The sequence below is a fragment of the Bos grunniens genome, chromosome 4 (assembly GCF_055505025.1).
Source record: "Bos grunniens cultivar Pamir isolate PY7600 chromosome 4, Bosgru_T2T1.0, whole genome shotgun sequence".
In the NCBI taxonomy this organism is placed as follows: Eukaryota; Metazoa; Chordata; class Mammalia; order Artiodactyla; family Bovidae; genus Bos; species Bos grunniens.
In genome coordinates this window covers 93,206,392-93,218,955 of record NC_141168.1, presented here as the reverse complement: position 1 = coordinate 93,218,955, position 12,564 = coordinate 93,206,392, and the positions used below count along the sequence as shown (strand labels likewise).

At 36.0% G+C, this 12,564-nt stretch overlaps 1 protein-coding gene across 14 annotated transcripts in view; it reads left to right on the top strand.

Moving 5' to 3' along the window:
- Positions 1 to 12,564, top strand: part of HDAC9 (histone deacetylase 9) — a 667,984-nt gene that overhangs the window by 453,011 nt on the left and 202,409 nt on the right. The gene's annotated exons all lie outside the window — the stretch shown is intronic.

Genomic DNA, 12,564 nt, shown 5'->3' with positions numbered 1-12,564 from the left:
AAAGACTACTTGAGATTTATCGTAGACTGGATATTAAAATAGGTGATGATAGGTGTTGACCCATAAGATACAAAGTCAGCCATATTAGCCTAGTTCTTGAGAGTAATTGTGAATTCTCATGCCTTGTACTTGTTTAAGTTTTCTTTTCTTTCTTTCTTTTTTAATGTAACACGCTCTGTATGGTTGATCCTATTTTGAGTACAGTACTTGTTTTAAGTGAAATGCCTGAGGTTCTTAAATGATATTTCCTACTAATGTTTTCTCCTAGCTTATAAAGGGAAACACTAAATTATATTTGAGCGTTCTCTACCATTTATTCCTCAGAACACTAATTGTTCTTAGGCTTCAGTTTACTTTAACTATACGAAGACTTGCATCCACCTTGGGAAGAGTAGGAGCCTTGATAGACTTGGGTTCTATCAAGATAATACTTATTTATTAATAATTCAAATAATCAAAAAGTCATAAATTCCAATCCAGGTAAGGTGTTGACTTTAAAATATGTGAATTTGGCTTCCAAATGGTCCCTTCTGCTTACCGGAAGTACTATTGAAAGTTTCCTTCAGAAAAATGCCAAAATAAAAAGACAGCAGTCCCCATTTCATTATAAAAAACAGGTTGCTATAGCTTCAAGTTAAATTACTAATATTAGCTAATTGATTTTTAAATAGACACAGCCATCTGGAATGAAAACATTAGCTGGTGGGGGTAGAGGAATGTACTGTGGTTTGAAGATATTCCTAGGTTTTGATTAAATGACAAACAAAAAGGTAGCTCTGTGTACCCAGTGAAGTTTTTCTGTTTCATGTGAGTGTCATTATAAATCTCTCTTCCTTGTACTAAAATATGTAATTTGGTCTTACAAAGTATACATAGAAAATAGCATGGAATATACCAATCACCCTCTTGTTCATTATTTTCATTTCTTATTTTGCAGGTATCAGTAAGTTTTCTAATACACATGGTTTATCTATCACTCTAAAGAGTTAATATGAAAAGAATTCACTCTAATTTTTATCTAGCTTATATAGCACTCAATTTTTCTCCTTTATAAAACAGCAGAAACTGAAACTAATAATCTTTATATTCTTTTTCTTTAACTATTTATTTTGTATTGACATATAGCCAGTCAACAATTCTGTGGTAGTTTCAAGTGGACAGGAAAGAGACTCAGCCATACATATGTATACATATATCCATTCCTCCCAAACTTCCCTGCCATCCAGCCTGCCACATAACATTGAGCAGAATTCCCTGTGCTGTACAGTAGGTCCTTGTTGGTTATTCATTTTAAATACAGCAGTGTGTACCTGTCCATCCCAACTCCCTATCTATCCCTACTATCCATCCTTTTCCCCCAGCAACCATAAATTCATTCTCAAAGTCTGTGAGTTTACTTCTGTTTGTAAATAAGTTCATTTGTATCATGCCTTTTTAGATTCCACATGAAGGATGTCATATGATGTTTCTGTTTCTCTGTCTGACTTACTACACTCAGGATGGCAATCTTTGGGTCCATCCATGCTGCTGCAAATGGCATTATTTCACTTTTGATGGCTGAGTAATATTCCATTGTATATACGTGCCACATCTTCTTTATCCACTCCTCTGTTGATGGACATTTAACTTGTGTCTGTGTCTTGGCTCTTGAAAACAGTGCTGCAGTGAACATTGGGGTGCATGTATCCTTTGGGGTAATGTTTTCCTCCAGATGTATGCCAGGAGTGGGAATGCAGAGTTATATAGTATCTCTGTATTTAGATTTTTAAGGAATCTCCATGCTGTTCTCCATAGTGGCTGTACGAGTTTACATTCCCACCAACAGTGTAGGAGGGTTCCCTTCTCTTCACATCCTCTCCAGCATTTATTGTCTTAATGATCTTTATATTCTGTTTTACAGTGTTATAGCTCATCTTGAGAAATAGGAATTATCTTAGATAAGAATATAGAAGTCTAAGTAGGCCTTCAATTACATATTTCTTGATTTATATATTAATAATGTGCTCTAATAATAATAATAAATACAGTATACTCAGTACCTGTTATATTCTTGGCATAATGATATGAATTTTATATTCATATTTCTAAATATTAAGGCAATATTGCAAGGCCAGTGTTAATATTCCCAGTTTTAAGTTGAGGGAATTTGAATATGTATAGTTTATCAGTCTAAAGAATTATATTAGTATAATAAGAATTCATTCAAATTTTTTTTATCTAGCTTGTATATACATTAATTTACATGTGACTCAGGAAAGTTAAGTAACTTATCCAAACTATACAGCTTATGAGTACCAAATAACTGATAGCTAAAAATCAAGTCAAATTCTGTCTGAATCTAGAGCTTCTTCTCCATCCAACAAGTTAGATGATTGAGAATGTTATGTAGTTGCCCTTCATGTAAAAGTGATTCTGTGGTTCTCATAAATCAAATACAAATTATTATCTGAAGCCTGTTTCTAGTTCACATAATATATCTCTCTTTTCTTTAGAAAATATGTAAACATAACGTCCCCTCCTTCCGAAGATTTTGACCATGTAGGATCTCTTTAAAACTGAAAAGGAACTCTTTGAATCAATAAGAATGTAAAAGTGGAACTTATTTTGACTCGAGCTTTGATGTTTTAGAAGAGTCCTTTCACTATATCCTGTGCAGTTATTGCAACAGGAGCCAGGCTAGCCCTTAGAGCCAAGGAGAACCTTAAGAGTGTAGGCAAAATCGCTGGAAATTTCCTGAATTTAATTCTGCATATATCCATTTAAGTAACACACATAGAGTGCTTATCATTTGGCTCTGCAGTGGCTTGGTCACGAAGATGAATGACATCTCTGTTCTTGACTTGCTGAGGTCTAGTGTGGGGAATAGATGTGTAGCCAGTGTTAAAATATCCAATGATTTATGTTATGGTAGAAGGAAGGACAAAATTCTGTTCAGTTCAGTCGCTCAGTCATGCCTGACTCTGCAACCGCATGGACAGCAGCACGCCAGGCTTCCCTGTCCATCACCAGTTCCTGGAGCTTACTTAAACTCATGTCCATTGAGTCGCTGATGCCATCCAACCATCTCATCCTCTGTCATTCCCTTTTCCTCCTGCCTTCAATCTTTCCCAGCACCAGGGTTTTTCCAATGAGTCAGTTCTTCCCATCAGGTGGCCAAAGTATTGGAGCTTCAGCTTCAGCATCAGTCTTTCCAATGAAGATTTCCTTTAGAATTGACTAGTTTGTTCTCCCTGCATTCTAAGGGACTCTCAAGAGTCTTCTCCAACACCACAGTTCAAAATCATCAATTCTTCAGTGCTCAGCTTTCTTTATGGTCCAACACTCACATCCATACATGACTATTGGAAAAACCATAGCTTTGACTAGATGAACCTTTGTAGGCCAAGTAATGTCTCTGCTTTTTAATATGCTGTCTAGGCTGGTCATAGTTTTTCTTCCAAGGAGAAAGTGTCTTTTCATTTCATGGCTTCAGTCACCATCTGCAGTGATTTTGGAGTCCAAGAAAATAAAGTCTGTCACTGTTTCCATTGTTAACCCATCTATTTGCCATGAAGTGATGGGACCGGATGCCGTGATCTTAGTTTTTTGAATGTTGAGTTTTAAACCAGCATTTTCACTCTCCTCTTCACTTTCATCAAGAGGCTCTTCAGTTCCTCTTAACTTTCTGCCATAAGGGTGGTGTCATCTGCATATCTGAGGTTATTGATATTTCTCCTGGTAATCTTATTCCAGCTCGTGCTTCATCCAGCCTGGCATTTTGTATGATGTACTCTGCATATAAGTTAAATAAGCAGGGGGACCGTATACAGCCTTGACATACTCCTTTCCCAATTTGCAACCAGTCCATTGTTCCACGTCTGATTCTAACTGTTGCTTCTTGACCTGCATACAGATTTCTCAGAAGGCAGGTAAGGTGGTCTGGTATTCCCATCTCTTGAAGAATTTTCCACAGTTTGTCGTGATCCACACAGTCAAAGGCTTTGGGGTAGTCAATAAAGCAGAAGTAGATGGTTTTGTTTTTTTTTTTGAAACAGCCTTGCTTTTTCAATGATCCAACGGATGTTGGCAATTTGATCTCTGATTCCTCTGCCTTTTCTAAATCCACCTTGAACATCTGAAAGTTCTCGGTTCACCTACTGTTGAAGCCTCACTTCAAGAATTTTGAGCGTTACTTTGCTAGCGTGTGAGGTAAGTGTATTTGTGCAGTAGTTTGAGCATTCTTTGGCATTGCTTTTCTTTGGGATTGGAATGAAAACTGACCTTTTCCAGTCCTGTGGCCACTGCTGAGTTTTCCAAATTTGCTGGTATATTGAGTGCAGTACTTTAACAGCATCATCTTTTAGAAATAGCTCACCTCCACTAGCTTTGTTTGTAATTAGGTCCTTTCATTCACAGCAGTTCAGGTCAGGGAAGGCTTTTCTGGGGAAATACGCTTTGGGCAGAGTTCTGAAGGGTGAAATGGATATACTACTTTTTTGCTTTTGATAAATGGTGAGCCAGCAAGAGCCACTTTCTCCCTTCCATGAACTTAGCAAATATGAGACTTTTTTATGAGGTGAGTGGGAAAAAAATCCAGAAATATGCTATCTGTAAAAGCCATACTTCAAAAGAAACAAAGGGATAGGTCACTGTCTCTCAGAGTAGTTGAGATGATTAATAAAGGAATCAGGAAGAATCAGATAATTAGAACAGATTGATCACTGGTAGTGAAAGTGAATTTGTAATTAAAAAAACTCCAAACAAACAAAACTCTAGGATTGGACAGCTTCACAGGTGAATTCTAACAAACATATAAAGACAATCTAATATTGTTCCTTCTCAAACTATTTCAAAAAATTGAAGAAGACAAAACATTCCCAACTTAATTCTATAAGACCACTAGAATCTGATATCAAAACCAAAGACACTTCTAAACATAATTATAGGAAAATATATTTGATGAATATAGATGCAAAAATTCTCAACAAATATTATCAAACTGAATCTAACAATACATAAAAACAGTCCTATACCTTTTTATCAAAGTACAGGATGATCAAGTTGGATTTATCTCAAGAGACTCAAGGATGGTTTAATATTTTCAAACCAATCAGTGTGATACACCATATTAACAAAAGGAAGGACATAAATCACATGATCATTTCAATATACACAGAAAAAGAATTTGACAAAATTCAACATTCATTAATGATAAAAATTTTCATTCTATAAAAAATTGCAATAGAGGGAACATATCTCAACATAATAAAGGATATTATGGAAAACACACAGATAGCATCATACTCTACAGTGAAAAATTGAAAGTTTTTACTCTAAAGTTAGGAACAATACAGGGATCCCCCCTTTACTACTTCAACTTAAATGCAGTATTGGAACTCCCAGACAATCAGACAAGAAAAGAAAGTTATCCAAGTTGGAAGGGAGGAAGTAAAACAGTCACTATTTTGCAGGTGACATGATACTTTACATATAAAACCCACAAGACTCCACAAAAGAATAATAGCAAAATGAGAAATAATAGCAAAACTAAACAAAGATAGTGACATCTGGTCCCATCACTTCATGGCAGATGGAAAAACAGTGGAAACAGTGACAGACTTTATTTTCTTGGGCTCCAAAATCACTGCAGATGGTGACTGCAGCCATGAAATTAAAAGGTACTTGCTCCTTGGAAGAAAAGCTATGACAAGCCTAGACAGAGTATTACAAAGCAGAGACATTACTTTGCCAACAAAGGTCCATCTAGTCAAAGCTATTTGGTTTTTCCAGCAGTCATGTATGGATGTGAGAGTTGGACCATAAAGAAGGCTGAGCACCAAAAAATATATGCTTTTGAACTGTGGTGCTGGAGAAGACTCTTGAGAGTCCCTTGCATTGCAAGGAGATCAAAACAAATCAATCCTAAAGGAAATCAATTCTGAGTATTCATTGGAAGGACTGATGTTGAAGCTGACACTCCAATACTTTGGCCACCTGATGGGAAGAACTGACTCACTGGAAAAGACCCTGATGCTTGGAAAGGTTGAAGGAAGGAAGAGAAGGTGGTAACAGAGGACGAGATGGTTGGATGGCATCACTGACTCAATGGACATGGGTTTGAGCAAGCTCCAGAGATAGTGATTGACTGGGAAACCTGGCGTGCTGCAGTCTATGGGGTCACAAAGAGTTGGACATGACTGAGCAACCAAGCACATAGCTCTCAACTATAGTATCTATCCAGATCATAATTATGAATATTAGTTTTTGGCAATCAGAATCACATCTGTTTCCAAGAGGATGAATATTAAAGGCGCTGCTACATAAGAATGAAACATACTTTGTAGTATAATATAAAATTAAAAATTTGAAGTTTACCAAATAGCAAAGTTTAGAATACTGATTTTACTTAATTGGAATTCTCCCCAAAATTTTTATTTTCATAGCCCTATAGCCAAAAATAGCATTTTTTCTTGCAACTAAGATTTCTACTAAAAGTTTCTAGTGTTATAAATACCTTGTATATACATAGTTTGGTAAACATAGTATAGGTTAGCCAAGGATATACAATTTGAAATACAAAATCAGTATTAAATGGTCTTCTTCAGTCTATTATCAAGTTTATTTTCATTTTGAAAAACTATACTATAATAATAATGCTTAATTTGAAATTAGACCCAAACTAGATGATTTATTTGTATCTTTAGCCATCTAATCATTGCTTTGGAAAGAATGATCTTATCTACTAGTTTTCAAACTTCTTATGCATCAGAATCACTCGAAGGGCTTTTATAATTCATATTTCCCCCACAGATTTTCATTTAATAGTTCTGACCCAATAAATTGTATTTCTAACAAGTTTCTGGATGATCCTGATGCTCTATAATCCTCTAAAAATAGAATAAATCATGGATCAATCCATCCGGTTTGAAGGGAAGAGTTAGAGAAGAAATGATTTTCAGTCAAAACAAAGCCAACAATTCTAGGGTTTTTATGGAAGTTGTTTTGTTTTCATTTGGAACAGTCTCCCTGGAATTTCACTGCTCATGTATTTTTGCAGACCCTTTGCATCCAGGGAATTTTTCCTTATCTGAAGATCATCTGGTAATCAATTAGGTTGTTATAGAGGAATGACCTGTGAATTGATTATCCACTATTTAGTAAGAGGGCTTCCCTGGTGGCTCAGTGTAAAGGAGCTGCCTGCCAGGGCAGAAGACACGAGTTCAATCCCTAGGTCAATCAGGAAGATCTCCTGGAACAGGAAATGGCAACCACTCTAGTATTCTTGCCTGGGAAATCCCACGGACAGAGGAGCCTGGGCAGGCTACAGTCCATAGGGTTGCCAAAGAGTCAGACATGACTTAGCAACTAAACAACAGCAACACATTTAGTGAGAATTTTTCATGTTTTTCCAAGAGACAGAAATTTCAGAAAAATAAGCTACTTAGTTCAAAATAAAAAATTAGTACATTGTACTCTCCCTCTCCTTGCTGTTCCTCTGGGGTCAAGGAATTAAGTCAGTTGCCTGCAGGTAAGTGTATGTAACTTCATCGCTGTGACAATACTTTGAGAAATGTGAGGATAGGAGAAGCAGCAAGATGAGTGAGTAAGAGTACATGGAGGAGTTAAAGCTCTGGATGAGTAATTTATAGCTTCTTTTAAAGCACTATTTAGTATTTCAGGCAAATGAGTTTTAAATCTTACTGCATCTAGATTCTAAAACCATAGGATTTGGTAGTACATGAAAAGTCTCTGCTTGATTATAGATGAACAGAGGATGTATTATGGTGGAGGAATAGATCAGGTTATAGCACCTTCTTTGCTTTTTTTCCAGTGGAGTTTTCTGTATTCATTTTATTTGTGGAAATATTTTGATGCCATATAGATTTTTTAAGCTATAATTTAAAATTTTAAGTAAAATTGAATTTAAATGTTTAAATTGTTTTTCATCTTCCTATATATCCTTAAAAAGAATTGGAATTATCATAATTACTTTTGAATGACAGTTTGCATTAGGATTGAATGCCTATTTGAAATATTTTGCCCTATTCTTTTTTACATATTAAGTAAATGTAATATTTAGATCAGTTTCCAAAATGTTTATTAAATTGAATTGAAATTTGTTATATTAAAATTTTAAAACTACCCATCTATTCTAGCCTTACATTTGTATTAACTTGTTATGGTTCTTATAATATGAAAGGTAGTATCTTTTTTCCTAGTCAGTAAAATTGGTTTTGCAAATACCCAGAAGGAAAGTTAGTCACATTTCTTTAAGGACTTTATTGAGATGGTGTGAGAAGAATTACTTCAATATTCTTGATATTTAAGTTCTTAGATAATAGAGGTAATCAATATACTTGGTGGTGATTTTAATGATGCTGTTTTCCCCCCAGAAACAAGTGGCATCTATTTTATATAAGTGTCCTGTGTCTTTTTGCTCTAAGCTAAGTTTTCACTATCAAGAGTTGAAAGACAAGTCTGCTAACGACAAAACATGCTGAAAGAATGCATGGATGAAATATAAATAAACCTGAAATTATATAACTTGATCAGAGTGAAGAAGATCCATTATTTGTACCATTCTATGTGGATTGCCGTATCTGGGGACCTCTGAGAATGGATAATTACTCTTTTGAGTTTCACTTATTTTATTTTGTATGACTATAAAAGCTTGGTGAATATTTCTGTAAATCATAGTTTGAGGGAATAATGTAAATGTAAAACGACAAGAGATTTATATTATGTCAATACAGATGGTCCCCAGGGTCAGTGGTTCAGTTACCGAACCAGGTTCATCCTGCTGACACACAGCAAGCCAAAACGCTGAGCCCCTGGAGATTTTCAGCAGAGAGAGGACTTATTGGAAAGGCAGCCCAGTGAGAAGACAAAAGAACAAATCTCACAGACCAAGGGCTAGGGTTATTGATGGGATAAAGAATAAGAAAAGCAGGGGCATCTGAGGCATGGGGAGCTTGGGAAGCCTGGGGAGAGGTTATTGGAAAAAGGTGCAATGATTATCTTTAGGTGCAGGTGCAACTAAGCTACAGGCTCCTACACGTTCAGAAGGTCACTTTGTGAACACTGGGCATGCCCATTTGAAGAGTCCGTGGTCCTACCCAGTCTTAACCAACTCAGCTCAAATTATATGCAGCTGACTCCAGGTTTTTGGAAAACTTCTTGGGCAAACATTTTACTATTTAGGCCATGTGCTCTTGGAGGACATGCAAATATTAAAACAACCTTGATTAGTCCAGGCAGGTGAAATAGATTTGACTAATCACTATGCATGGTTTCAGTTCCATTTACCAGTTTTCAACTTTACTACAGTGTGAAAAAGATAAGCATTTAGTAGAAACCATAGTTTGCGTTTTGATCTTTTCTGTGCTAGCGATAGGCCTTTTGATATTTTCTGAAGATGCTGGGCAGCAGCCGTGAGCCACAGTTCCTAGTCAGCCACAGTGACCACTGGGTAAATAACCAATATGCTTGACAACATTTAGTTTTCACTTTCAGCACAGTATTCAGTCAATTACACAAGATATTCAATGCTCCATGTAAAATATGCTTTGTATTAGATGCTTTTGTCCAACTGTAGATTTCCATAAGTGTTCTGAGCCTGTTTAAAGTAGGCTAGGATAAGCTATGATGTTTGGTGGGTTAAGTGTACATTAAACACATTTTGACTTAATGATATTTTTCATGAAGGGGTTTATTGGGAAGTAACCACAACGTTAGTCAGGGAAATTCTGTACTAGGATTTTTTTAAAGAGAAAGTATGTGTTTTAAAAAAATATATTTATGTATTTATTTGGCTGCACCAGGTCTGAGTTGCGGCACGTGGGATCTAGTTCCCTGACCAAGGGTTAAACCCAGGTGCTCTGCACTGGGAGTGTGGATTCTTAAGCACTGGGCCTCCAGGGAAGTCCCTGTACTAGAATTTTTGTCATCTCTCTTGTATGTTTATCACTAATTTTATGTATTCTGTTTAAAATCACTGAGACAATTGAATGATTCTATTTTTCATAAGTATATAATATTAAAGTTTATTCCGAATGTCTCAGATACTTATTTGCATTATAAGGGATGAAATGGCAGGCTTGAGAACGTGAATGCTGGTCCTGCTAGGCTAGACTACCTGTTAGAAACTAAGCAAGTCTCTTTTGTCAGAACTCCATTAATGAATGCTTTTTGCATCCTTCATAACCCTAAAATGTTTCTTTACTTTCTTCATGTGTAAATTAGGGAGACCATTCCTACTAGATCAATTATTTTTTTTGTCCTTCAAGTTTTACTGAGATATAATTGCCATACAGCACTCTATGTTTAAGGTGTAGGGCATAATGTCTTGACTTACATACAGCATTAATGATTACCACAAGAAGTTTAGTGAGTATCCATCTGATATATCATGTACTATAGATAGAAGATAAAATGAAAATAAAAACATTTTTTTCTTGTGATGAGAACTCTTGGAATTTACTCTCTTCACAACTTTTTAAATAATAGACAACAGTGTTAATTATATTAATCATATATTAATTAATTATGTGTTATGTAATATAATGATTATGTTGTACATTACATCCGTATTCTTTATCTTATAACTAGAAGTTCGTACCTTTGACCACCTTCATCCAATTCCTTTCCCCTTACCCTTCTACTCTGGTAATCACAAATCTGATTATTTTTAATGAGTTTGTCTTCAGAGTATGACTGACCTATAACACTGTGTTAGTTCCTGGCGCACAGCATAATGTTTTGAGATATTGCCATTCATTACAGAATGATAGTGATGATAAGTCTAGTTACCATCTTGTCACCATACACCATACTTTTTTCCTTAATTTTTGTTTTAACACAAGAAGTCATTATTCAAAAGAAATCATTATTCAAAGTAAGAAGATGAAAATTAGGCTGCTCTGGTTCAGGGAAGAACCTCTTCTGGAGAACACTATGAGTCAGCTCCCAGGTACCCTGGCATCCTGTGGGACAGAGAGTTTGGACATCATTATAGATGTCCTCCCAGGTCTAAAATGCTGTGATTGGTTATATAATCTCTAAGTTGCCAGATCCACAAAATTTCCATTTCTGGAATTTTAAGCACCAATGTCTTAATAGAGTGAAGGTTTACTTATAATAGCAGATGAAATTAAATAGTTTTTCCCATTGACAGGAGCATAAGGTTTTCTTGTTTTGCTTAAGTCAAATGTAATTTGGACTAACTCTTTAAAAAAATCTTGTAATTTATCTGTTCAAATATAATTGTGCAATGTGTGTGTGCTAAGTCGCTTCAGCCATGTCCGACTCTTTGCGACCCCATGAACTGTAGCCCACCAGGCTCCTCTGTCTATGGGATTCTCCAGATAAGAATATTGGAGTGGGTTGCCATGCTCTCCTCCAGGGGATCTTCATGACCCAGAGATCAAACCCAGGTCTCTTAAGTCTCCTGCACTGGCAGGTTGGTTCTTTACCACTGTCGCCACCTGGGAATTGTGCAATAAGTAGAAGTTAATATATGAGAGAAGGAAAATTTAGTGCCATTTTTTAACAGTGACTATTTAACCTGCCCATTGACTTAAAATGCTTCCTCCTTTTCACCAAAACTTTGTCTCCTTGTTCTTTTTCTTCTGCCTCACACTCTGGTTGATGAACATTCCTCCTTCATCTGATTGTCCTGGGAACCGTGAAACACTCTCCTGTTTCCCTTTCTTTCTGTGCTGCTACCAGTGCCTTAGGAATTTTATTTTTCTTGCCGATTTAATTTAGAAAAAGGAGACTATCTCCTAGACCATTGGATTTTCACTTTGGGATTTGCCCTTGGAATTTGCCTGAAGCCAGCAAGTCAATTTATGATGTAGAATTTATTCCTCACATAGAAAATATGTTGTAAGGATACACCAGAAACTATAGAACTTTTAGTACTAAATTCTGTAGCTTATTTACTTTATAGGTGAGTTCCACAATATGTGTTGGTCTGGGAATATATCAACTATTATAAATACTATTTCTACAGAAAAGTGAGGTCTGTATTTCAGGCAATCAGTGTAGAGATGAATGCTGAACATCAGAGCTGGGGACTGTATATATTTATTGAACCACAGGTGCTTACATGCAGTAGTTCTGCACCATCCATTAGAAAAGTACCAACATGTTCTTTTCTTTTTGCAGGTGAATTGAATTTAGCCTGAAAGGCTGAAATGGAACATTTTTAGGTCTAAGTTGTGTATATATGTGAGTGTGTGTGTATCTACACACACACTCACATATATATTCATATATACACACATTTTTAAAAATTTAGATATAATAGAAACTGAATAGGATATAATAGGTGGTACTAAGATTGCATTAAGATTTGTGAAGCGGACAGTTGCCTTATATTAAACAGCAAGTAAAAAAATCAAGCCAGTCCTTCATAAACATTTTTTGCTGGGATGTGCTTGTTTTCTGAAACTACCTCTACTAAATCTCCTGTCAGTCTTGAAACTAGAAGGCAGAAAAGCTTCTAGTGCTACAGCCAACTGCAGTGTAGCCAGAGAAACAGGCAACAAAAATAGAACACCAGGATTGCTGTGCGTGGGTGAG